The sequence below is a fragment of the Tamandua tetradactyla genome, chromosome 14 (assembly GCF_023851605.1).
Source record: "Tamandua tetradactyla isolate mTamTet1 chromosome 14, mTamTet1.pri, whole genome shotgun sequence".
Lineage (NCBI taxonomy): Eukaryota > Metazoa > Chordata > Mammalia > Pilosa > Myrmecophagidae > Tamandua > Tamandua tetradactyla.
The window spans coordinates 11,541,266-11,563,037 of record NC_135340.1 but is presented as its reverse complement, the minus strand read 5'-3'; the positions used below and the strand labels follow the sequence as shown (position 1 = coordinate 11,563,037).

The window sequence follows — 21,772 nt, the reverse complement described above, 5'->3', positions numbered from 1 at the left end:
ACACCAACACAGCTCGAACTCCCAAAAAACTGAAGAGGTAGGAACACTTTTGAATTCCTTATCCTAGGCCATATCAACCTAATACCAGAGCCAAATAAAATCAGAAGAAAAGAAAATTAAAGACCAATATCCCATATGAATATAGATGTAAAATTCTCAGCAAAATACCAGTACACCAAATGCAACAGTACATTAGAAAATTGTAATCATGATCAAATGAAATTCATCATAGCTGTATAAGGGTGATTCAACATAAGATAATAAATTCATGTAGTACACCACGTTACTAGAATGTAGGAAAAAAAATACATGATCATGTCAATTGATGCAGAAAAATCATTTGACAAAATCCAGCACGGTTCATGATAAAAGCACTTAGAAATGTAAAAGTATACTGAAACATGACAAAAAGTATAAATGAAGCCCCTCCAGCTAACATCACACTCAAAGGTGAAAAACTGAAAGCTTTCTATCTAAGATCAGAAACAAGAAAAAAATGTCCACTGTCATCACTGTTATTCAACATTGTATTGGAAATTCTAACCAGGGTAATTAGGCAAGAAAAAGAACTAAAAAGCATCCTCATTGGAAAGGAAGAAGTAAAACTTTCCCTATTTACATGTGACGTGATCCTATGGAGAGAGAGAGAGAGAGAGAGAGAGAAAATCCTGCAAAATTCATAATAAAGAGCTCATTGTTTCCACAAGTGATGGAGTACAAGAGCTATTTGCAAAATCAATAATGTTTCTGTACACTAGCAATGACAGTCTGAAGAAGAAATCAAGAAATAAGTATTTTACTATAACAATTAAAATAATGCTATGTCTAGTAATAAATTTAACCAAAGATGTAAAGGACTTGTACACAGAATATTACAAAACATTGCTAAAAGAAATAAAACGTAAATAAATGGAAGGACATTCCATTTCCACGTGCTAGAACACTAAATATTGTTCAGATGTCATTTTTACCCAAAGTGAGTTACAAATTCAACAAAATCCCAGTAAAAATTCCAACAGTCTTTTCTGCAGAAATGGAAAACCAATCATCATATTTACATTTAAGGATAAGTGACCCAGAGAACCAAACCATACTGAAAAAGAAAAATGAAGTTGGAGGATGCACACTTCCCAATCTTTAAACTTATTACAAAGCTAGAGTAATCATGGCACTGTTACAAGCACAGTATATAGATCAATGTAATAGAATTGAGAGTTTAGAAATAAACCCTCACATTTATAGCCAACTGATTTTTGATAAAGTTGCCATATTCACTCAAAGAATAGTCTTTTCATGGTGGTACTGGGAAAACTAGATATCCCTGCAAAAGAATTAAAGTGGACACATACCTCATACCGTATACAAAAATTAACTCAAAATAGATCAAATTCCTAATATAAGAATCAAAACTATAATGCATCTACAAGAAAGCATAAGGAATCACCTGTAGGACCTTGTATTATGCAATAGCTTCTTATGCTTTGCACCGAAAGCACAAGAATCAATAAAATATTAGATAAATGAGATTGATCAAAATTAAAAACTAGAAAGTTTGTGCATGAAAAGAAATCATAGTAGAAGTAAATAAAGACAACTCACAGAATGGAAAAAAATATTTGGAAACTATATATGCAATAATGGTGTAATATCCAGACAATATAAAGAACTCCTACAACTCAATAATAAAAAGACAGACAAATTTAAAAATGGATAAAACACCTGAACAGACATTTCTTCAGAGAAGGTATGTAAATGGCCAATAAGCAATGAAAAGATGCTCCACAGTATTAACCACAGGGAAATACAAATCAAAACCACAATGACATTCTGTTTCACAATCACTGGAATGCCTACTATTTAAAAAAGGAAAATAAAAAACATTGGAGAGAATGTGGAGAAATAGTAACAGTCTTTCATTGTTGGTGGAAATGTTAAATGGTGCAGCTGTTGTGTAAAGTAGTTCAATAGTACTTAGAAAGTCAAGTATTAAAAAACTTATGGCCATATGACCAGGCAAGAATTGAAAGCACGAACTCAAACAGATATTGCACACTGATATTCACAGTGACATTATTCACAATAGCCAAAAAATGCAAACAACCCATGTGCTCATGAGTAGATTAGTGGATAAACACAATGTGGTATCTACATATAACGGACTATTATTTAGACATAAAAGGAATGAATTTCTGGTATGCACGATGATGTGAATGCATCTTGAAGACATGTTGAGTAGAAGAACAAATAATCATTGTATGATCTCACTGGTATGGAATAATTGAAATAAGCAAACTCATAGAGTCAGAAACTAAAATACAGATTACTAGGAGCCAAGTTGGAGGAAGGAAATGGGGAATCAATGTTTAACTGGTACGGAGTTATGTTTGGGGTGATGGAAGTATTTTAGTAATGGATGGTGCTAGTATGAGCACAATAGTGTGAATATAATTGACACTACTGAACTACATAGTTAAATGTGGGTAAAAGGTGGAAATTTTAGTTTGCATGTACTAAAATTAAAAAAAAAATGTAAAAAGCATAGGGCCATCCAACACAGTAATCCCAATATAAACTATGGACTATGTTTAATAGGATAATTATAATATGATTTCATCAATTGTAACAAAGGTACTATGCTAACACAAATTGTTAATAATGGGGAAAACTTCATGGGGGGTATAGGAAAACTCTGTATTTTATGCATAATTTATTTGTAAACCTACAACATCTCTAAAAAAAAAGTTTCCTTTGTGCCTCTAGATATTTTCCACACTCACCTTTTCTTTCAGCATGTCGCAGGGCCTTCACACCTCCATGCGCCTTGTAGTTCCTGGTTTGTCTGAGATTGAGTCAAAATCTTATTTTAACCCACAGTGAATCTGATTCCTAAATGCTCATCAGTTACCCAAGGCTTACAGATGCATGTTTAACATACTGGTTTTAGTTTAACATATATATGTTCTAGTCTTCTTACAGTGACCATTATAAAGTGAGTATGTAGTGTATTAGAAATGTCTCCTGTATGCATATAAGAATGTATGCATGGGTATTATGTATGCATGTGTGGGGCTAATTTTCGATATGCATTTTAAATAGATTTTTTATGTAATTAAGTCAGATATTAAAATGATGAATTGAAAACAAATGCTACCACCACAAAATGGCTTAGTCACACTATTAAGCATATTTCCCCACCCTTAAACATCCTCACATTCCTAAAACAACAGATTCACATGTTTTTTAATTCCTCTTCTTCTTCTTGTTTGCCTCTTAAAGGAATATGTGTCAGGCAAGAGCAGATAGAGACTCAACCCAAGCAGGTCACTCAATAGTTGATCAACTTACCACGCCACATTACTGGAGCAAAACCTAACTAGAGTCCTCCAACAATGCCTCAGTTCTCAAGATGAGTGGCAATTCAGTCCTTTTCATTGGATGTTTATGGACTTATGCTTTATCTCTAATTTTTTGCTGTATTAATGTGTTAAACATTTTACTTTGACGTCATGGTAGATTTCCATATGGTTGTGAGAATTAATACAGAGATCCAGTATATCCTCCACCTTGTTTCTCCCAGTGGTAACATCTTACATAATTATTATGTCACAAGCAGGATATTGGCATCAATACATTTTACAGATCTTAGTTAGATTTCACCAATTCTGCATGTACATGTGTATGTATATATTTAGTTTTATAAATGTACTCCCATGTGCAGATCTGTATAAGCAGTCAAAATACAGAACGGTTCCATCGCCAGGATCGCTCCTATTACACTTTTATGGCCACAGCCTCCCCAACTACTATCTACTATATTTAATCTTAAAAGACAAATGTGCTCAACTATTACGTGTATAATTAATATTAGTAACAACTAGAGGAGGTACTTCCTCATTAAAAACTTATCTGGTTCTTCCAATTTCCCCTTGAGTATGAATGTCTGAGGAGAGAATATAATATATCTGTTTTGAAGTTCTACTTAAATGCACTTTAAAATTCTTATACATAAGGAATGTATAGTATTATGATATCTTTTTAAGTAAATATTCCTCTGTAAGAGGTAAATTTATGAAGGAAAGAAGGGGAGAAGAGAAGAGAAGGAGAAGATGCAGGGGAGGAGGGGGGAAGGGAAAGGAAAGGATGGGAGGGTGAGGGAGAGGTGGTCAGAAAGGGCGAGGGGAGGTCAAGAAAGGAGAGAGAAGGAGTGGGAGAGAAGGAAGGAAAGAGAGAAGGGCGTGAGGGAGGAAAGAAGTAAACTCTGTAGTAAATATGTATTGTTAAAATAAATGAGATATCAATTAGAACTTGCTGATATTACTCTTTTTTAATTGAAAAAGATCATTACCAAAGAGACACAGTGACACGCACACTAGTGTGACCATAATATCTGTCTCTTGACTTTTGCCAAATCACTAAGAGCAACAAGGATGTTGTATTTTATTTTTCTCTGTGTTCAAATGAGAGGAACAGGCCTGATGTGTAGATTGCCAGGCAGACCACGAGATAACAAAAGAAATCAAAGGGCCACCCTCTTACTTCACCAAGGTATGAAGATATGACTCAAAGTGGTCTTTTGGAAGAAAAAGAAAAAATCTATTTCCAGAACTTTTAAATATAAAGATATTTCAAGAAATCTTTTAGCAGGGTAAATTTATCTTGTGAAATATTTATATTCTGCTACTATTATGTATTTTTTTAACCCTGTCATTTGAGAAATTAGCAGATAAAACCATCTTCTTAGCTCTATCACACTCAGCTGGATCTTGTGTTAAGTTTTTGAAAAATTTACTCTGGTATGAGAATTTTGCAACTATAAACTGGTAAGTAGAATTTATATCATTAGAGTCAAATTGTGATAATGAATTTTGCTTCTTCACTAAGTTGGTTATTGTATATCCATTTTTATGGTGAAAATTCATTATTGGGAATTATCATTACAGAATTTAATGAAAAACATAATTCTTTAAAAACAATGCAAAACAAACTTCGCCTTTACATGCTTCCCACCATGCAGAAAAGCCCTTCACCTTGGACTGTATCTCACAGAAACACAACCTCTTAAAGGTAGATTCTGTCAGTCGTTAGCAGAAAATTATACAAATGCTGTAATAAAAATTTTAGGTCATCAAGATTTATTTATCATTTCACTGCTGAACTCTTGCTGTTAGAGGAAAGGGATGATTAGTTGTTCTCATTTACATTGTGACATCTACATTAAGCAATAAATGCTCTAGTGGTGCATGAATCTGTTTATCATATGATTCTGGATGTGTGGAATAATTTGTAAATATTTTCCTATAGCTAAGTATAAAATTTTATCTAAGAATATACATTTATTTCTATATTCAATCAGTATCTCTAATTTAATTTTTAAACATGCTGATGAGGCAAGCATGTTTTAGTAATAATGTTTGCATGTGTCTTTTGGAATATTTGTGCCTTTAAAAAAACTCATTAATATGAAATAATTTTCAGTTTTAGTCTTGTCCCCTATTCCAAATTATATTTCAAATTATTTTCCTTAATAAAATATCATTTCTTAAACTATTATAGCCTCATGTGGGGGGCATCCTATTAAAGGTACAGCTAAACTATACCAAACAGTGTGTTATTACATGATTATTTAAAAAGTGATTGAATTAATTTCAGTGAAACTATCATTCAGTCATTCATAGATTTCAAAACAGCTCGCTATTTATGATCAAACATAAACATGCTGTAGATCAAACATCTGGATAGCTAAATGCTTAGTTTTTAACCATTTTTAACAGCAGATGAACAGAGACTAGTTTAGAACACTTCCCTCCATGTGTCTTACTGTGTGCTATTGGGAATAATATGTAAGGAATTTACAGTGGTTAATGATACCATTTGGTGGATACATAATTGTGCAAACTCTTGGGATGTTTAAATGGAATGGGGTACTTTAGATCATGTCATTGTTGTCTTCCAATACTTGAAGGGTTTCCTTAGTGCCCTGTGGGGAATACTTAGGAAAGTCTTAGGAAGAGCTTACTGAGGCAAACAAATTTGTTGTCTGCCTTTCATGAGTAAAGCATCATGATATGTACTTTCACGAGACCTTGAAATAATTACTAAAACTCTTTATAGTATTGTTTCCTCATTGTAAAGTAAAAAATGTGCAATGTGATCACAGCGATGATTCAAATCTAGGTTTAGAAGAGTTCAAACCCCAAGTCCTGCCTTTGTTGTTACTGAGATTCCCATCAATGTATGTATTAGACACTGATGAATTCTTAGCAAAGATTTGTAGAGAAGAAAATATTATTGGGAGCTGAAGGAGGTAATGATTCTCAGTTTTTAATAATGATATGCTGTAATAATTTGCCAAGTTTTGGCTATATTTTCCAAGTTCTTTCAGAATTTAATATGATATCCAAGATAGTTAGAGGGAGAGCCATTTTTCTTGGGAATGCTTGTACAAAAACAATCTCAGTTGCCAACTTTTTCTAAGACTGGAAGAAAGCCAACAAAACAACAACTTGGAACTAGGGAATTAATCAGAATGTTTATAAGGAATTACATTTCAACATATTATCAAGAAGAAAAGGAAATCTTTATATGATGACACTGGAGAATTGCATTATTTGAACCCCAAACCTGCTTATCTCTTACTGTGGAGATTGCACTGACAAGAACATATGGACAAAAATTATGCCAACTTATTAGGGTTTCTTTACTGCACATTTCTGTAATGACTTTCTGAACCTCTCCCTTTCACCAGGAGATATAAAAGCATTGACTGGGAGTGAGAAGGTCCTAGGTGAAAGTCCTGGATTTACTAGTTAGTTATATGACCTTGCCTAAAATTGTGACCTTTCTGTATCCTTGTTTTTATAGTAATAATATAGGAATATGTATTTGCCTCATTTGATTCTTGGAATAAGAAATTAGGGTAATAAATATTTTATAGCAATTTTTACATAGTGATTGATTAATAAAGTTATTATAAAAATAAAATCTTGTCCTCATTAATAAATGATGTGACCATACATGAAAGGAGTTTTTTCTGGCAAACTGGAATTTAGATAGGAGTTGCAGCAGTTTTGTGTTTTTCACTACTAAAATGAATATATGGGAAAAACACGTTATTTTTATGGGTTAGGATAATATTTGAGGGTAGTATGTACTTTTACCAAAATGCATTGATATAAAACATAATTTTATATTTCAAATTTACTTTTGTTTGTCCCATTCCATCTTATACTACAGAGAGGGACCATTTCAAGGACAATGAGACCTCTTTGCTGTAAAGATTTCACTTCTAGGAATTTGTTATGTAAATATTCACTCACTTGTGTCTATCTATCTATCTAACTATCTATCTATCTATCTATCTATCTATCTTTGTACACACTTTGATTATAAATTTTATATGATAACAAAACCCTGGAATATTGCACTTTTTTTCAAAGGGTACACATTATGAAAAAAATCATATTGTTTGCATATGGTAAATATTTACAATAGAATGGATGGGTTAGATGATGGAACACAGAACTGGAATTATTTCCAAGACATATACAATTAAAGGAACAGGAGAAAAGTGGGTACAGTATCAATATATATGTATACAAGGCTACTAACATGCAAACACATTTATATATGCATAGAATATTTCTGAGTGTTCTGAAATGTAAAATTGGTTCCCTCTGAGGAGGGTATTTTGCTTTGGAGGAAGATTTATTTTTGGATTTCTTGTATTTTTATTATGCACATAGGAATGTAAAATATTTAAAATATGCATGGAAGAAAATACATGAAAAGGCAAATGATAGCTATCTCAGGGTGGTTGGCAGCTGGATGATTTATATTCGGATATGTCTGTGTGTGTGTGTGTGTTTGTGTGTGTGTGATATGTTCTAGTTATTCTATAATTCTTGAATAAACACTCTATAATGAATATGTATTTTTAAAGTGATAGAATGGGTTGACAGATTCATACAAATAACCTTAAATATATAAACTATTATTTATTCTTATGTATTCAAATTTACCATTAATTTGTGCATTGATTTTTAGCATTTCTGTGTAATTTCACTGTTGTTTGGTAAAAATTTAACATTCATTTTTAAATATAAAAAGTCTTATTGGATATCTCAAGAAATCTAATCACCCTCATGAATTTTGGGTTCATGAGATCAATCATATATCTTTGCAATTGAAAATTGCAAAAATATAAATTACAAAACCAAGTCATACTCAAATTCTTGTTCAATTACCTCATGTCTATTTTTTTATTGTTAGGCTCTGAAATTCTACTACGTTTGTAAAAGTTCTCTGACTTTTGCTTCTGAAAATGAAATAAATCATAGCCAATGTAAGATCACACTGCTTTTATTAATACGAAAACCATTTTTAAAACCTTCACCCTATTCATTGAAAGTTTCAGTAGTTGAATAATCAATAAATAATATTGTATGAATCTCTGGGGGAAGAAAGTTAAGTATTGAATCTCATAAAGCCTGGAGAAGTATCATCTACACTGACATGGAACCTTCAATGGGTGGACAAAAGCAACCTTCTAACGTGATGTTCTGACTCTAAACACTATGTTTGTGTATTTCCTCTATAAACGTGTTGCAATGGATAGATTATCACTATTGAAGAAAGTAGAGACAACATGACATGACTGTTAGCTCCCTGAGGGCTGGTCTTTGTCAGGTTCACTCATTTCCTTTACCCAGTGCCGTGAACCTGGTACATGGTAGGTGATGATTAATATCTTCTTGCTTATATAATTTGTAACATTTGTCTGCATGTTGAATTAATTGAAATTTGAAAAAAATTGAACTATGTATCCTGCAATTGCTTAAACTATCTTCAGTTCTGAGTAATGAAAACTCCATCCAAAAATTAAAAGCAGAATGTTGATATATTCATTAGAACAAGAGCACATTGCACAATCCACTGGAAAGCATTATGTAAATCTGTTTAAATTCTATTTAGTGATATTTCCTAGCTGGTTTGAGATGGATCACACAGTTAACTACTCTATTTATTAAGAATTCTTCATACGCATTTTGATACACTTTTCTTGTGTGTGTGCTTGTCTCCTCCCTGTAACCATTCAGCCAGGTGGTGAGAAGATGTTTAGCAGCTGAGCATCCTTCCTCCTGACGCCATCCTCAGAACCAGCTTTGGAGATGCTTTCACCTTGTCCATCTTCAGCAGCAGCCAGGCAGAGTGCTGACTCCTTCACTGCAGGGAGGAACTCTTCAGATTCCAGAAGTAAGTTGATTACATTCAGTTTGATCACTTTCAGTGGGTGTGAAGACACTTGGAGAACACTATCTAGGTATCCTGCAAATTAATGCACAAATTAAAACCGTTATTTAGTTTCTGTTTTGAATCACTGTATTGTTCTGTAGACATAAAGGTTATCATTTTTTTATGTTGATAACCTATTACCTTATGGAATTTTCTGATTATTTATTTTAGAGAGTTTTTACATGCATTGTCATACCTTATATTTGCAGCCCTGAGGCATAGGTAGGAAAGAAATTAATATAACTAGGTACATGAGTAAACATATTCAGAATGACCAAATATTTTGATCAAAATTGCCTGGTTAATGTGTTATAAAAATGGAATACAATTCCTAATATTTTGATTCTTAAAAGTTGCGTGCACTTCCAATAAATGGGATCCGCCACCACTTTATGGAAGGTGATGGGTTGATGCTAGAAATAGCACTTTTCTCGATTAGTTGGTTTATTGAATGCTATGTTCTCTGCGTCATTCAAGGAGAGCTTATGGCAGCCTATAAAAATGAATTCTGGGAAAACTAAAGATTAGGGTATTTTAGGTAGGAAACTGAATTGAAACCAGAGGGCATGAATAGCTTATAAAAGTCTAACATAATGTCCTGTACACACCCGCAAAATAAGATCACAGCTAGCAGGGGACTGCACATTTATGTCACAACTTCCTGAGTTCCTGGCCAGCCAATTCAGTAAATTCATCAGCTACAAGATTATTTGTTTATGGGATTTGAAAATTAAGAACAATATTTTCAGGAAAATTTCTGTTTCCTGGCCCATGCTTATATTATGATCCTATTGTTTTGACACTTCTCAAGTTTACTTGATTTAAATTTTAGATATGTCTTTATTCTTTTCCTACAGCATTCTTGAGGCATCAGCATCACTTGTTGTCCTTAGGGATATATTTGTATCATAATGTCACCATACAGAGAATGATTATGAGATTATGGGTGCAAAGTTTTTACAGAGAAAATCTTCAGTATAGTTTATATTATCTGTTTTTCAGGGATTGGACGCTAAGCAATTGAAATTTCTTTAAAGGGAATGGGTAGGAGATACGTAATAATCTTAGTTTTATTTTGCAACATATTACAGCTTCCGTATGCCTGCAATAGAAAGGTATATGTCTTTAAAGGCACATAAAGACTGCTGTGAAGAATTTATTTCTGAATCCTGGTGCTACCAATTGCTTGAGATTTAATAAAGAACAGGCAGGTGGTATATTAGTATATTAGGATGTTCACACTAATGTGGAAGGACTACTTTTAAGATATAAACAGAAGGGAATTATGTAGGTTAAATTGAGGCTAATTCACTATAACTATAACTGTATCATAAAATGAGTCATACTATACAGAAGAAAGATTACAAATAATTATTTTAGTGTGGGTTTTATCTGTGTATTTTTATTACCCTGCATTCCTTTCACACATGATAATTATTCATTTATCATAAGAATTGTTTTCTTTGCTTTGTTCCTTCAGCTTTTTATTGAACAAGGTAAGTTGAGAGAGATGCTCTAGATTTTCCATATTTTATAAGGAAAACCCCTCCCCCATCTAAGCCCAAGGTGATCTCATACACTGTTTAGATTCAGAAATAATAAGGTTTGTGTTTTTTTAAAAGGCAACCCTACAAGAAGCCCCAGAGATTTTATCTACCTAAATAAGTAATTATTTATTAAAAGAATTTTTGTTTTCCATTGATAAAGCAAACTTTTTCTAAATAAAACAACTGACTTAATGAGAGCTCTTAGCAAAGGAAATATATTTATTGACATAAAGTCCCTGATATACAAACAAGACATTGAGTTCAAACACATTTTCTCTTACTAATAGCTATAATCAAGGCCAAAAGATTTACTTAATTAACCTGGCAATAGAAGACTAAACAGAAATAATTTATATATCAAAAATGGTTCTTCTGAGTTAATGCTTGATTCAGTTTTTTAAATTACCAGTCCATTAATCTGCAGAAGTAGACCTTCCATCTCCATTTCTATTTTTCCTTTGGAGTCACATTAGGCTGAAAGTAATACATGGAATTAATCATCCTGAAAAAAGTGAAAGCAAATACATTTCTAATTAGGTTCTTCAAATTTCAAATAGCTCATTGCAAATTCATAGCATATCCATTAAAATCCCTTTAAAAAGTAAGATGCAATCCTGGGAACTTTCTTAGAGTGAATAGTGAATGGAGAAGAAGTAGTAAAATGATGAGGCAATGGAATAACCATTTGCAACCAGGTCAGGACAATTGAAGTTCTGGTCGTTGTGATTGTGATTATCTTTCTCACTGGAGCATTTTTATTTAGTGATCAGTAAAATAGTACTTTTGTCTGTTTTGGCTATTCCTATTTTCTTTTTTAACAAAAGCACTGATGAATTAAATGATAAATAATAATGTTTGCACAGGAAAGGTATAAATGTTCGTACCTGTGGTAAATGCATATATATATGTATGTGTGTATCTAAAGGTAATTTAGTAGATACATAAAAATAATAAAAAACTCTCTAGAAGACAATATTAAAGATTGAAGCCACTAAATATATGTGAAGCATACCCCCTCTATCTGTAAGATTTAAAAACAATCAACTCAGGTAACTTAATCCACAGTGGTTTAACCATTTATTATGATATGTATGTATCATTGAAAAAATACAGTACTCTTTCATAATTAATAATTTGGTTCTGACACCATCCCTATGAGGTAGGTTATGTAATTTATCTGTGGTCTCAATCAGGTAAGCAGCAATCTAGACAGTTTTTTCATGCTTAATGCCCTTAGCTACATATAGATATGTAGACTTGAACTTCTCCCAGCATCCTTAAGACACAGAATGCTACAACTAGAAAATCAGCGTCACCAGTAGAACACAGTAATATGCTAACTATGGATGCTGATGCAGTTTCATGAACCAAGCATCAGTTAGGTTCAATAATCTTGAAAGGTAGAGCAAAGCAAAAGCCTGTTAAAATATTCATTGTTCATTTTAAAGAGAAGGAAGCGTAGACAATTATAAAAGAAAGAAAAATATTTCATGTCTCACAAATTTATATATTCATTACAGAACTTTCCTGTCAGTTCCAGATGGATATACTGTATCTCATTACCTTCCTGCCTTAAATTCAATAAATTGCAAACTAAGCTCTTGGTCATACCTCCAAGTATATGTTTTTGAGCTTATTAGCTGGCATCATCATTTACTAGAAAAAGTGCACTTGTCGTTTCTCCCTCTCCTTTTTTCCAAAAGTCCATTACCAAATCTGGTCAAATTGACTATAGAAATTTATTGAGTTCATCCATTTTTCACCATTTCTACCATCATTCTTCAGCTTGAACTCCATAATCTCCCCCCTGGTCTAGTCCAGAAGACTCCCAAGTGATCTGGTCACCGTCACTCATGTACTGCTGTCTGTTCTCCAGCGAGATAGAGCTTTATAAACCCCGAATTACGATGCCATGTCCTCTCTTTATAAAGACTATCCTTCTTCACATGCTGCATGGTTTAGCATTTGCCTAGGTTTCCCATTTCATCCTATGCCATGGTCCTCCTTCCTTTCTGCTCTCCAAACCCAGAGACCTTTCAGTATTTCTTTGCCAGGACTTAACCTCCCACCGTGGTCTCTTTGCACGTGTTTATTTCTCCCTGCATAGCCCGCCACCCTCACATCTTTTCTGCCTCGTATCTCAACTCAGTAGTCACTTTCTGAATGACATCTTCCTTGGTCTCCCTGACCAGGATATATTCTCCTCTTATATGGTCTCATAGCACCATCCAACTTTATTTCATTTCAATTTTAAATTTCATTGTGCAGTTTTCTGACTAACATTGTTTTTCAGATAAGAAGCTCTATAAATTCAGGATCCATGTCAATTTCGCTCAACATCAAAACCCATTTATTCTTTAGGTATATAAGCACAGTTATAGAGCTTATATCTCTTTTTTGAATCTATTTCTGTGTGTTTTAAGAGACAGAAATTCTGTGAGATCTGAAAAAAAAATCACAGCCATCCCCTCTGCGGCATAAATGAGGGAAGAGTATTCTGATCAGAAAATCATGGTATCCGACAATTACTATTTAAAAATTTCCTTTCTTTCAACTTTCTCTTTTTGATTTGCCTTTCTTTAGTGACTTGGTTGAATGGTTTTCCTTACAACTGTCATGGCTTTTGTTATAAAGTTCTGGAAACAGTGATTTTCCTGACAAGAGTCAGCCTTCTTTATTTCTAGAAATGACGGCATGGCGAGTAATGACATGAACTTATTTTACTTAGCTCTGCATGGATGATGTTAAATGTTAAAGTTCAATGTTTAAATCTAAATGTTAACTCTGAGGTATTAGTTGTAAAATATAGGAAGCATCTCTCTATCATTATTTAACATGTGAGCATTCTTTTGCTTTTTTGGTAACAAAAGATTAGAAAGATATCAATTGGAGCAGAATTTTTAGTCGTTACTAACTAGAACCCTTTACGTTTGTTTTTCAATTTTTATGCTGTCAGTTTTTTTTTTTCTGTTGATTTATAGGCTCAGTAATTACAGGTATCTGTTTCTCCAGTGCCCTTATATAATGCCATTCTCTCCCCGTCTTAGTCTGGACCTCATTATTAGGAGACTCTTTTATGTTAGGTGATGGAACCAGACCTTATACTTGGTGCTATGAAGCAGATGCAGTTAAGTTCAACTCATTTTTTTTGCCTAAACAATATCAACTATTATGGGAGGTAAAGGTAGAACAATGCAGAAATAATTATCTTAAAGGAAATAGTGTTTAAAAAAAAACTATGAATATTCATGCTGGGGACACAAAGGCAGTTCAGTGGTAGAATTCTCACATGCCATGCAGGAGACCCAGGTTCGATTCCCGATCTGTGCACTTCCCTGAAAAACAGACAAGCAGGCAAAACGAATAAACCAAACAAACAACACGAACATTCAACAAATGGTGCTACAATAACGGGATACTCACATGGAAAAATAATGAAATGTGACCCCGCTGTACAGCAGCCAAAACAAATAGCCATGCCAGTTCAGTGGAAAAAGTGGTTACTTCCATCTGAGATAATACAAACAGCATTCTTAGTAGTAGACGAATTTGTGTGTGCCCCAAAGATGAATTCAAAATCGGATACTGTTGCTAATGTGCTGATGTATTGTCTCCTTTAGGTAAACATTTTAAAAACTAGAGAGATAATGTACAGTCTTCCCAGAGGCTTTAAGTATTAACACCAAGACTGAAAATGTCTTCGCTCACTGTAGTTGATGCAGAAAAGGCTCTGCTTTCTCCAGCTGCTCTTGGCGTTGGCCCTGTGGCTTGCTAATACTGTAGTTCTTACAGGGAAGTGTCCTGGGAAGAGGGCTGAGTGAAGGCTCCACATTAGGAGATAATGATTACTCTACATTCAGGACCAAGAGGGGTTGATATCCTGTGGAGAGCACTCTTGGCAACTGACATTTTAGGTGCCTGGCAACAATCTTTTATTGCAGTGTGCTGGCTCTGAGACTCCAGGGGGAAAAGATCCAATTTGTACTGATCAACCTAAGGACATTATCTCAGTTACTGTGATGAACAGCCATCGATGTGGAGTGAAGCTGCTTTATGACACTGAGGACTATGCTGTGGTATGCTTTAGCGGGTGCCAGATTTAGATTTCACCAGGTAAACTAAGGCATGTACCATAAATATTCAACAGAGTGTAGGGAAACGAACTTCAAAGATAACTTGGCAATCTGTGAAAGACTTCTTTTAGAGAAAATCCACAATTTGCCATGGAAGAAACTCATAGACTGGAAGAGTCTGTGTTTACTGTATAGATCATACACAGCTACTTGATATTAATGAATTGTAATATGAAGGAAATAAAACAATACATTTATAACTGGAACAGCATAGAGTAGTGTGTAAAAAAATCAAGGACTTCATGGACATAACATTACTGGGTGAGAATTGTAATAACATGTAAAACTTAGAGATATGATTTTGAAAAGTGTTAGTAAATATACTTAGACAATACAGTTTTGACCCAGAAGCATTGAATACCTAGAATGTTTAAGATTCGCGGTGGTGTTGAAGAGATTATAGTTGAGGAAGGCTAAATAAAACACACCACTGGAGATGTTGACAAGCAGGAGGTAATGGACAAGTTCGTTTTAAAGGTTCATCTCTTCTATTACCCCTGGTTACCTGTATGTGAGGCTGGCTGATGACTGGTCTTGCAGTCAGGTAACCTTACCTCATTTATCTGAGTAACCTCACCTTTAGCCTCTAAAGAAAATTCAGGGAGTAAATGATCTTGCTTAATGACTTGTAATACTAACATAAAATCACATCTACCTTTTATTTATAAAACAAAAGATCATTAAATTTGGCAATCGAAGTGGAAGATTTGGTGCTGCTTTTTAAGCAACTTTTTTTTTCTTAAGTAACTGTTCCTCTGGTGTCATGTAGTGCTAAAACCGTAATAAGAATCTGACTTCCTTTTTGTTCACTTGCATGCAAATGTGGATTACTTTGCTAAACCCTGAAGCCTTAACATACTGTTTAATATCTGGAAAACAAATAACATTTTAATACCTACTTACTTATTTATGTCTTGAAGGAAGAGTTCCATTACAGGCAAATGAGCGCTTCTTAGATTATTTCAATACCTACTATGATAATGATTCTAACACAGAAATAATCCGCAATTGAAAACATTCATTCATTATTTATAAAGCCACAGAAAGCATAGACTCTTTCATAACATGAATTATCTACCTAAAAGGGAAGCTTGAAAAGAAAATACAAACTCTTATTAGCAAAAAAACACATTTTTTAGTTATAACCTTGGTCTTAAATACATATTTATTAAACTATAGTATAAAATTTATTATATAGTAGTTATTATTTATATATTATGTGATATTCATTGATAATATATGTTATATTATATAGATATATATTTTTAATAGTGTTCTTTATTTTAGCAAGATTCTATTTCTTATTAGCACCTTGACATAAAATAGTAGTTTCTAAAAAAATTATGTCAGGATTAATTTTAAAATGACTGTTGAAAATTACGTTGATAATGAGAGTGGACCTATGTCATTCACAGGTCTTATGGTTTCTCATTTTTGTGTTAATTTGAACTTAAATACCAGTCGGGATTGGAGACCTTTGCATGTGATTAGTTGACCTTTCAAATTTCCTTTTCAGTGAAATCCTTTGTTAATCAACATTTTCGGGGTGTTTTTCTTACCAATGTATATTACTTTTTAAAAAATGTATTTTGCATTGTCATCCTTTATGGGTTTCTAGAGTTGCACGTTTATCACCCCTCATCAGTGGCTGTTTTTTTCACTTTGAATATTGTGTTATAATCATTAAAGACCAACAACATTTCAGGTCAAGGGGTGAGGGTAGGAATCTGATTTTGTCCCCCTTAAATGAAACTTGCACCCTCAAGAAGTGGGGACCATGCAATTGCCAGCCCCAAACCCTGACGCCCGTATGGACCGAGGAGGGTACTGTACAGGAAGTAGTTTCTCCCCATTCCAAGGGATCTTCACAAGACGTGGCGTAGAATCGTGGGGGGTTGTAGCACTGTTCTACAGCTTGCAGATCCCAAGCAAACCTGGCCTTTTCTCAACTAGTCGAGGGCAGCAGTGCTTCCAGCAGATTGTCCCTCCTGCCACAAGAGCAGTAGCGTGGTTGCCTCAGATTGCACCAGAGAGATGGCCATCAAGTGCTTCTTTTTGCATGACAGTGTTTCTGCCTCTTATTTGTGTGCTTGATGGATCTGAGACTCCGGAAAAGGGCCCAGGAATAGGTTACAAATGTAAGATGTTTTCATTGTAATGTGGTCAGAATTATCTATTGTTTCATTTGTATGTGTACATGATTTTTTTTTCCTTTCTAAAGTTATCATTCTCGACAGCAATTAACTATATTTATTATGCATCCTTTTAATATTTTAAATGTCTCTTCATATTTTTTTGTAATAGTGGCAAAATTAAATTGAATTTCAAGTATAGTTCATTTCTATTTTATTTTTTCCATATAGATAACCAATTTCCCAGTACTGTTTATTGAATAATCCATCCTTTCCACAATGAATTGATGTGTTTGTTACTTCTGCCATATAGAGTTTTCACATATGCATGGATGTATTTCTGGACTGTCTATTTTCTTATCCCTGCACAAATACCGTGATATAATTTATTTATTATACTTCTAATATGTCTTGAAAGATAGTGAAATTAATGAATCTGCCGTTTCCATTCTTCTTTTAAAATTGCCTTCACTAATATTAGCTCTTTCTTTATACTTCTATATTCTGGAAACAGACTGTCAGGTTTGATGAAACACCATGTTGTAAATTTTATTGGGGTTAGGTGCAATTTTTTTTTTTTAATTTGAGGAGAAATATTCTATTCTTTTTTTTTTTGACACTGCATATATCTGCCCATGACCTTTTTCACGTTCTTTCATAAAGTTTTATAAATTTCTCCTTAACACATCTTTGCCTTTCTTTTATATTTCTTGAAAAGCTATACTTTTATGTGTTTTTTGTATATGGGTTTAAAATGCCATTACATTTTAAAATTATGTCTAATATATGGCTATATTGTTGGTTTTTTATCATTATGTCTTTTAAGCAACTTTGCTGAACACTTCTTAGCTTTAGTAGTTTGTAGATGCTCTTAGAATTATCTAACTTGTATTTATAGTATCTATGAAAATAATATATTAAATTTTTCCTCAAACAACTTTTTCATTATCTGAATGAACAGGCTAAGAGTTCTTGATGGTAAATCCAAACAGAAATCGTGACCATTTTTATTAACTTTAAGATTTTGCCGATTATGTTTGATGTCTGCTTTAAATGTGTCCTAGAGTATGTATTAGTTTTATTATATACACTTTTCAAAATCTTCTTCACTGTTACTATTAAAACTTTTCTATTGCAATAGTCATCTGTAAATTTAGTGAGTAATGATAGTGGAACTCATCAAACCAGAACTCAGTTTCTGTCTTTAAAATGCTTTTCTTCCCAACTTTTGTAGTAGTTAGCATTAAAATGGCATTAAGGAATTTCACTGGTGTCTTTTTATGGGGTTGGGGGTGGGGGTTGGGGGTCTGATTGTACTGTGAAATCTCAAGATTTGATAATCTGATTTATTGTAATTGTCTCCCATCTCACAATGGGAGACAATTATCCACCTCACAGTAATTTCCCTACTCTACCCGCCTTGTCCACCCCACCTCATTCCTGAAAGCTTGATTTTAGCATATTTAAATTTAAAGCTTCATAATAACTGGAATTAACATGCTCAATCTGATTCCTGATCTGAATCTTGAAATAAGTAAAAATTTAAAAAAAAAAACAAGCATATAAGCAGATATTCACATAATGAAGTAGCATTTTAAAACAGCGTGAGTATCTTCATTTACAATTGAAGGTTTAGGGGTCAAGAAAAGTTTATTAGGTTAAGTTTATTAATTTATCTGAGGTCACACAGATAATTAGTCGAGAAAACTGGCTTATCATCTGTGTTCTAGCCTTAAAAATTTAAAGTCCCTTTGAGAATTTTTTTTACTATTTTATTGGTAAAATTACTTGCATTTATCTTTTAGTTTATTTCTTTGACAATCATTACTCTCTGCTGTTTACTCTCATTTACTGTTGGTTTTTATTTTTTGTTGTTGTTATTTTGATAATGTTTTAGGGGAAAATGTTGTATTCTTATTTTTGTGACACTTAATACTTACAGAACGCTTCATAAAACATGCACATATTTCAATGAATACACACAATGTAACACCTGTGAAATTACCACTCAATTCAAGAAATAGAACAATGTCATGGCTTCTCTCTGCCATTGGCTGAAAATAATATACTGTTTCACTAAATCTAACAGCTGTGTAATGATCTATGTCCAAATCTTATTTTTGTTTTCTTTTAGAGTTTTACCTCCTATGTATGCTTTCATAACCAATATAGTTAGTTTTACCTGATTTTGAATTTTATGCAAATAGAATCCCACTGTATTCATCATTTGTCTTGTCTCTTTTGTTAGTTTTGCATAATAGTATGCTTTTGAGATACATCTGTGTTGTTGCATATAGTTGCAAACGGTAGGTGGTTATTGCTGCGTAGAAAGGTGTTTTATTAATATGCACAAATTCATCTATCCATTCCATTAGTGATGGATGTTTGGGTTGTCTCCAGTTTGAGGCGATTACAAGTAAAGGACATCCTAATACACATGAATTGTCCATGTGTACAGATTTCTCATGGGTAAATAATTAGGAGTGGAATTGCTGGTTCATAAGGCACATGTATGTTCAACAGGCTAGATAATCCAAGCTATCTTTCTAAGTAGTCATACCACTGTATTGTTGTCAATTTGTATAGTCAGTCAGTTTTTTCTATTTTAAACATTCTATTAGGTGTGTAAGCCATTCTAATACATGTATAGTGGTATCCCATTTTAATTCATAATCTTCTTATAACATATAATATTGTGTGTATATATATATATATATATATATATATATATATATATATATATATATATATATGTTTTTGCCATCTCTATATCTTCTTTGATGAGGTGTCTTTTCAGGACATGTGCCCATTTTGCTGTTGGGTGTTTGTTTTCTCTTCAATGGCTTTTAAAATTTTGTATACGTTGGATATAAATCTTTTATGCAGATATGTGTTTGTGAAATATATTGTTCCAGGCTGTGACCTATCTTTTCATTCTATTAATATTCTCTTTCACAGAGAAGTTTTTAAATTTTAATAAAAAACTTATTCCAACTTGTAATTGTTTTCTCTCATAATATGTGCCTTTGTTGTTGTAGCTATAAACTCATTAACAAATGCAATGATTCCAGTTTTTTCCTAGGAATTTTATAATTTCATTTAGGCACAAATTAAGGTAGAACTAATCTATTTTGAGTTAATTTTTGTGAATGATGTAATGTCTGTGTCCAGATAAAGTTTTTGCATACGATGTCCATTTGTTCCAGGACCACCATTGAAAAAGCCATCCTCTCTCCATGTAATTGCCTTTGCTTTCCTGTCAGAGATCGGCTGGCTGTATTTTTGTAGGTCCATTTCTGAATTTTATTTAGTTCCACTGATCTCGGTCTATTATTTTACTGATAGATACTATATTATATCTAAACAATATATAAGTATATTATTTATATTTGCAATAAATATAAATATATATATATAATTTATATATATTATATTATATATAAATAATATAATAAAAATATATATTATTTGTATTTATGATATAAAAAGAATGATTTTATAGTAATTCTTGAAGTCTTGTAGTGTTGCTTCTCTAACTTTGTTTTTGTTCTTCAAAACTGTGTTGACTGTTTTTTTTTCTTTCCATATGAACTTTACAATCAGTTTGTTTGTATTCATAAAATAGCTTGCTGAGACTTTGACTGGCATTGAAATAAATTTGTAGATGAAGTTGGAAAGATTTTGCATCTTAATATCGAGCCTTCCTATCCATGAACATGGAATAGCTCTCCATTTGTTGGAATCTTGTTTGATTTCTTTTATAGAATTTTTCGGTTTTCCATACAGGTATCCTGTACATTTTTGTTAGATTTATACTTACATATTTGATTTTTTGGTGCTAGAATGAGTGGTATTGTGTTTTCTATTTGAGATTCTAATTGTAAATTGTGGTATATAGGACGAAAATGGACATTTGTATTAACTTTATCCCCAGACCTCGTTATAATCATTTGTTTCAGGAGTTTGTTGTTGATACTTTGGGATTTTCTATAATCATCTCATCTGCAAGCAAAGACTGCTCCATTTCTCCATTTCCAAACTTTATAACTTTTATTTTCTTTTCTGGTTTATTGCACTGGTTTTGCTTTTAGTTGGCTGAGACTTTTCATCATGAATGTATGTTGGGTTTCGTCAAATGCTTTTCTGGCTTCTCTTGATATGATCATATTATTTTTCCTCTTTAACCAATTGATGTTATGGGTTAAATTGATTGATTTTCCATATTTGACCCAGCCTTGCATAACTGGAATCAATCCTACTTGTTCACAGTATGCAATACTTTATATGCATTGTTAGATTTGATTTGCTAGTACTTTGTTAACTTTTTTTTTCATCTGTGTTAAGCTTTATTGATCTACAGTCTTCCTTCTCTCTGATATATTTATATGGTCTTGGTAAAGACTAATTTTGGCCTCAGAGAATGATTTAGATTGTATTTCTCTCCTTTTATTTTTGAAAGAGATTTTAGAGCATTGGTATTATTTCTTCTTAAATGTCTGGTAGAATTCACTAACAAAGCAATTTTGGCCTGGTGCTATCATATTAGGAAGATTTCTGATTCTTATTTTAAGAGATATCTGCTCATACAGATGATCTGTTCCTTGTATAAGTTTTGTTAAATTGTGTCTGCAAGAAATTGGTCCATTTCAACTTAATTATCAAATTTTGA

The 21,772-nt window shown here is 32.9% G+C and overlaps 1 protein-coding gene across 1 annotated transcript in view; it reads left to right on the top strand.

Moving 5' to 3' along the window:
- LRFN5 (leucine rich repeat and fibronectin type III domain containing 5) overlaps nt 1-21,772 on the top strand; it is a 316,517-nt gene that overhangs the window by 131,090 nt on the left and 163,655 nt on the right. The window contains exon 2 of the mRNA XM_077126494.1: nt 9,096-9,252. The gene's annotated coding sequence lies outside the window, so the exon portion shown is untranslated. The remainder of the gene's footprint in view (nt 1-9,095; nt 9,253-21,772) is intronic.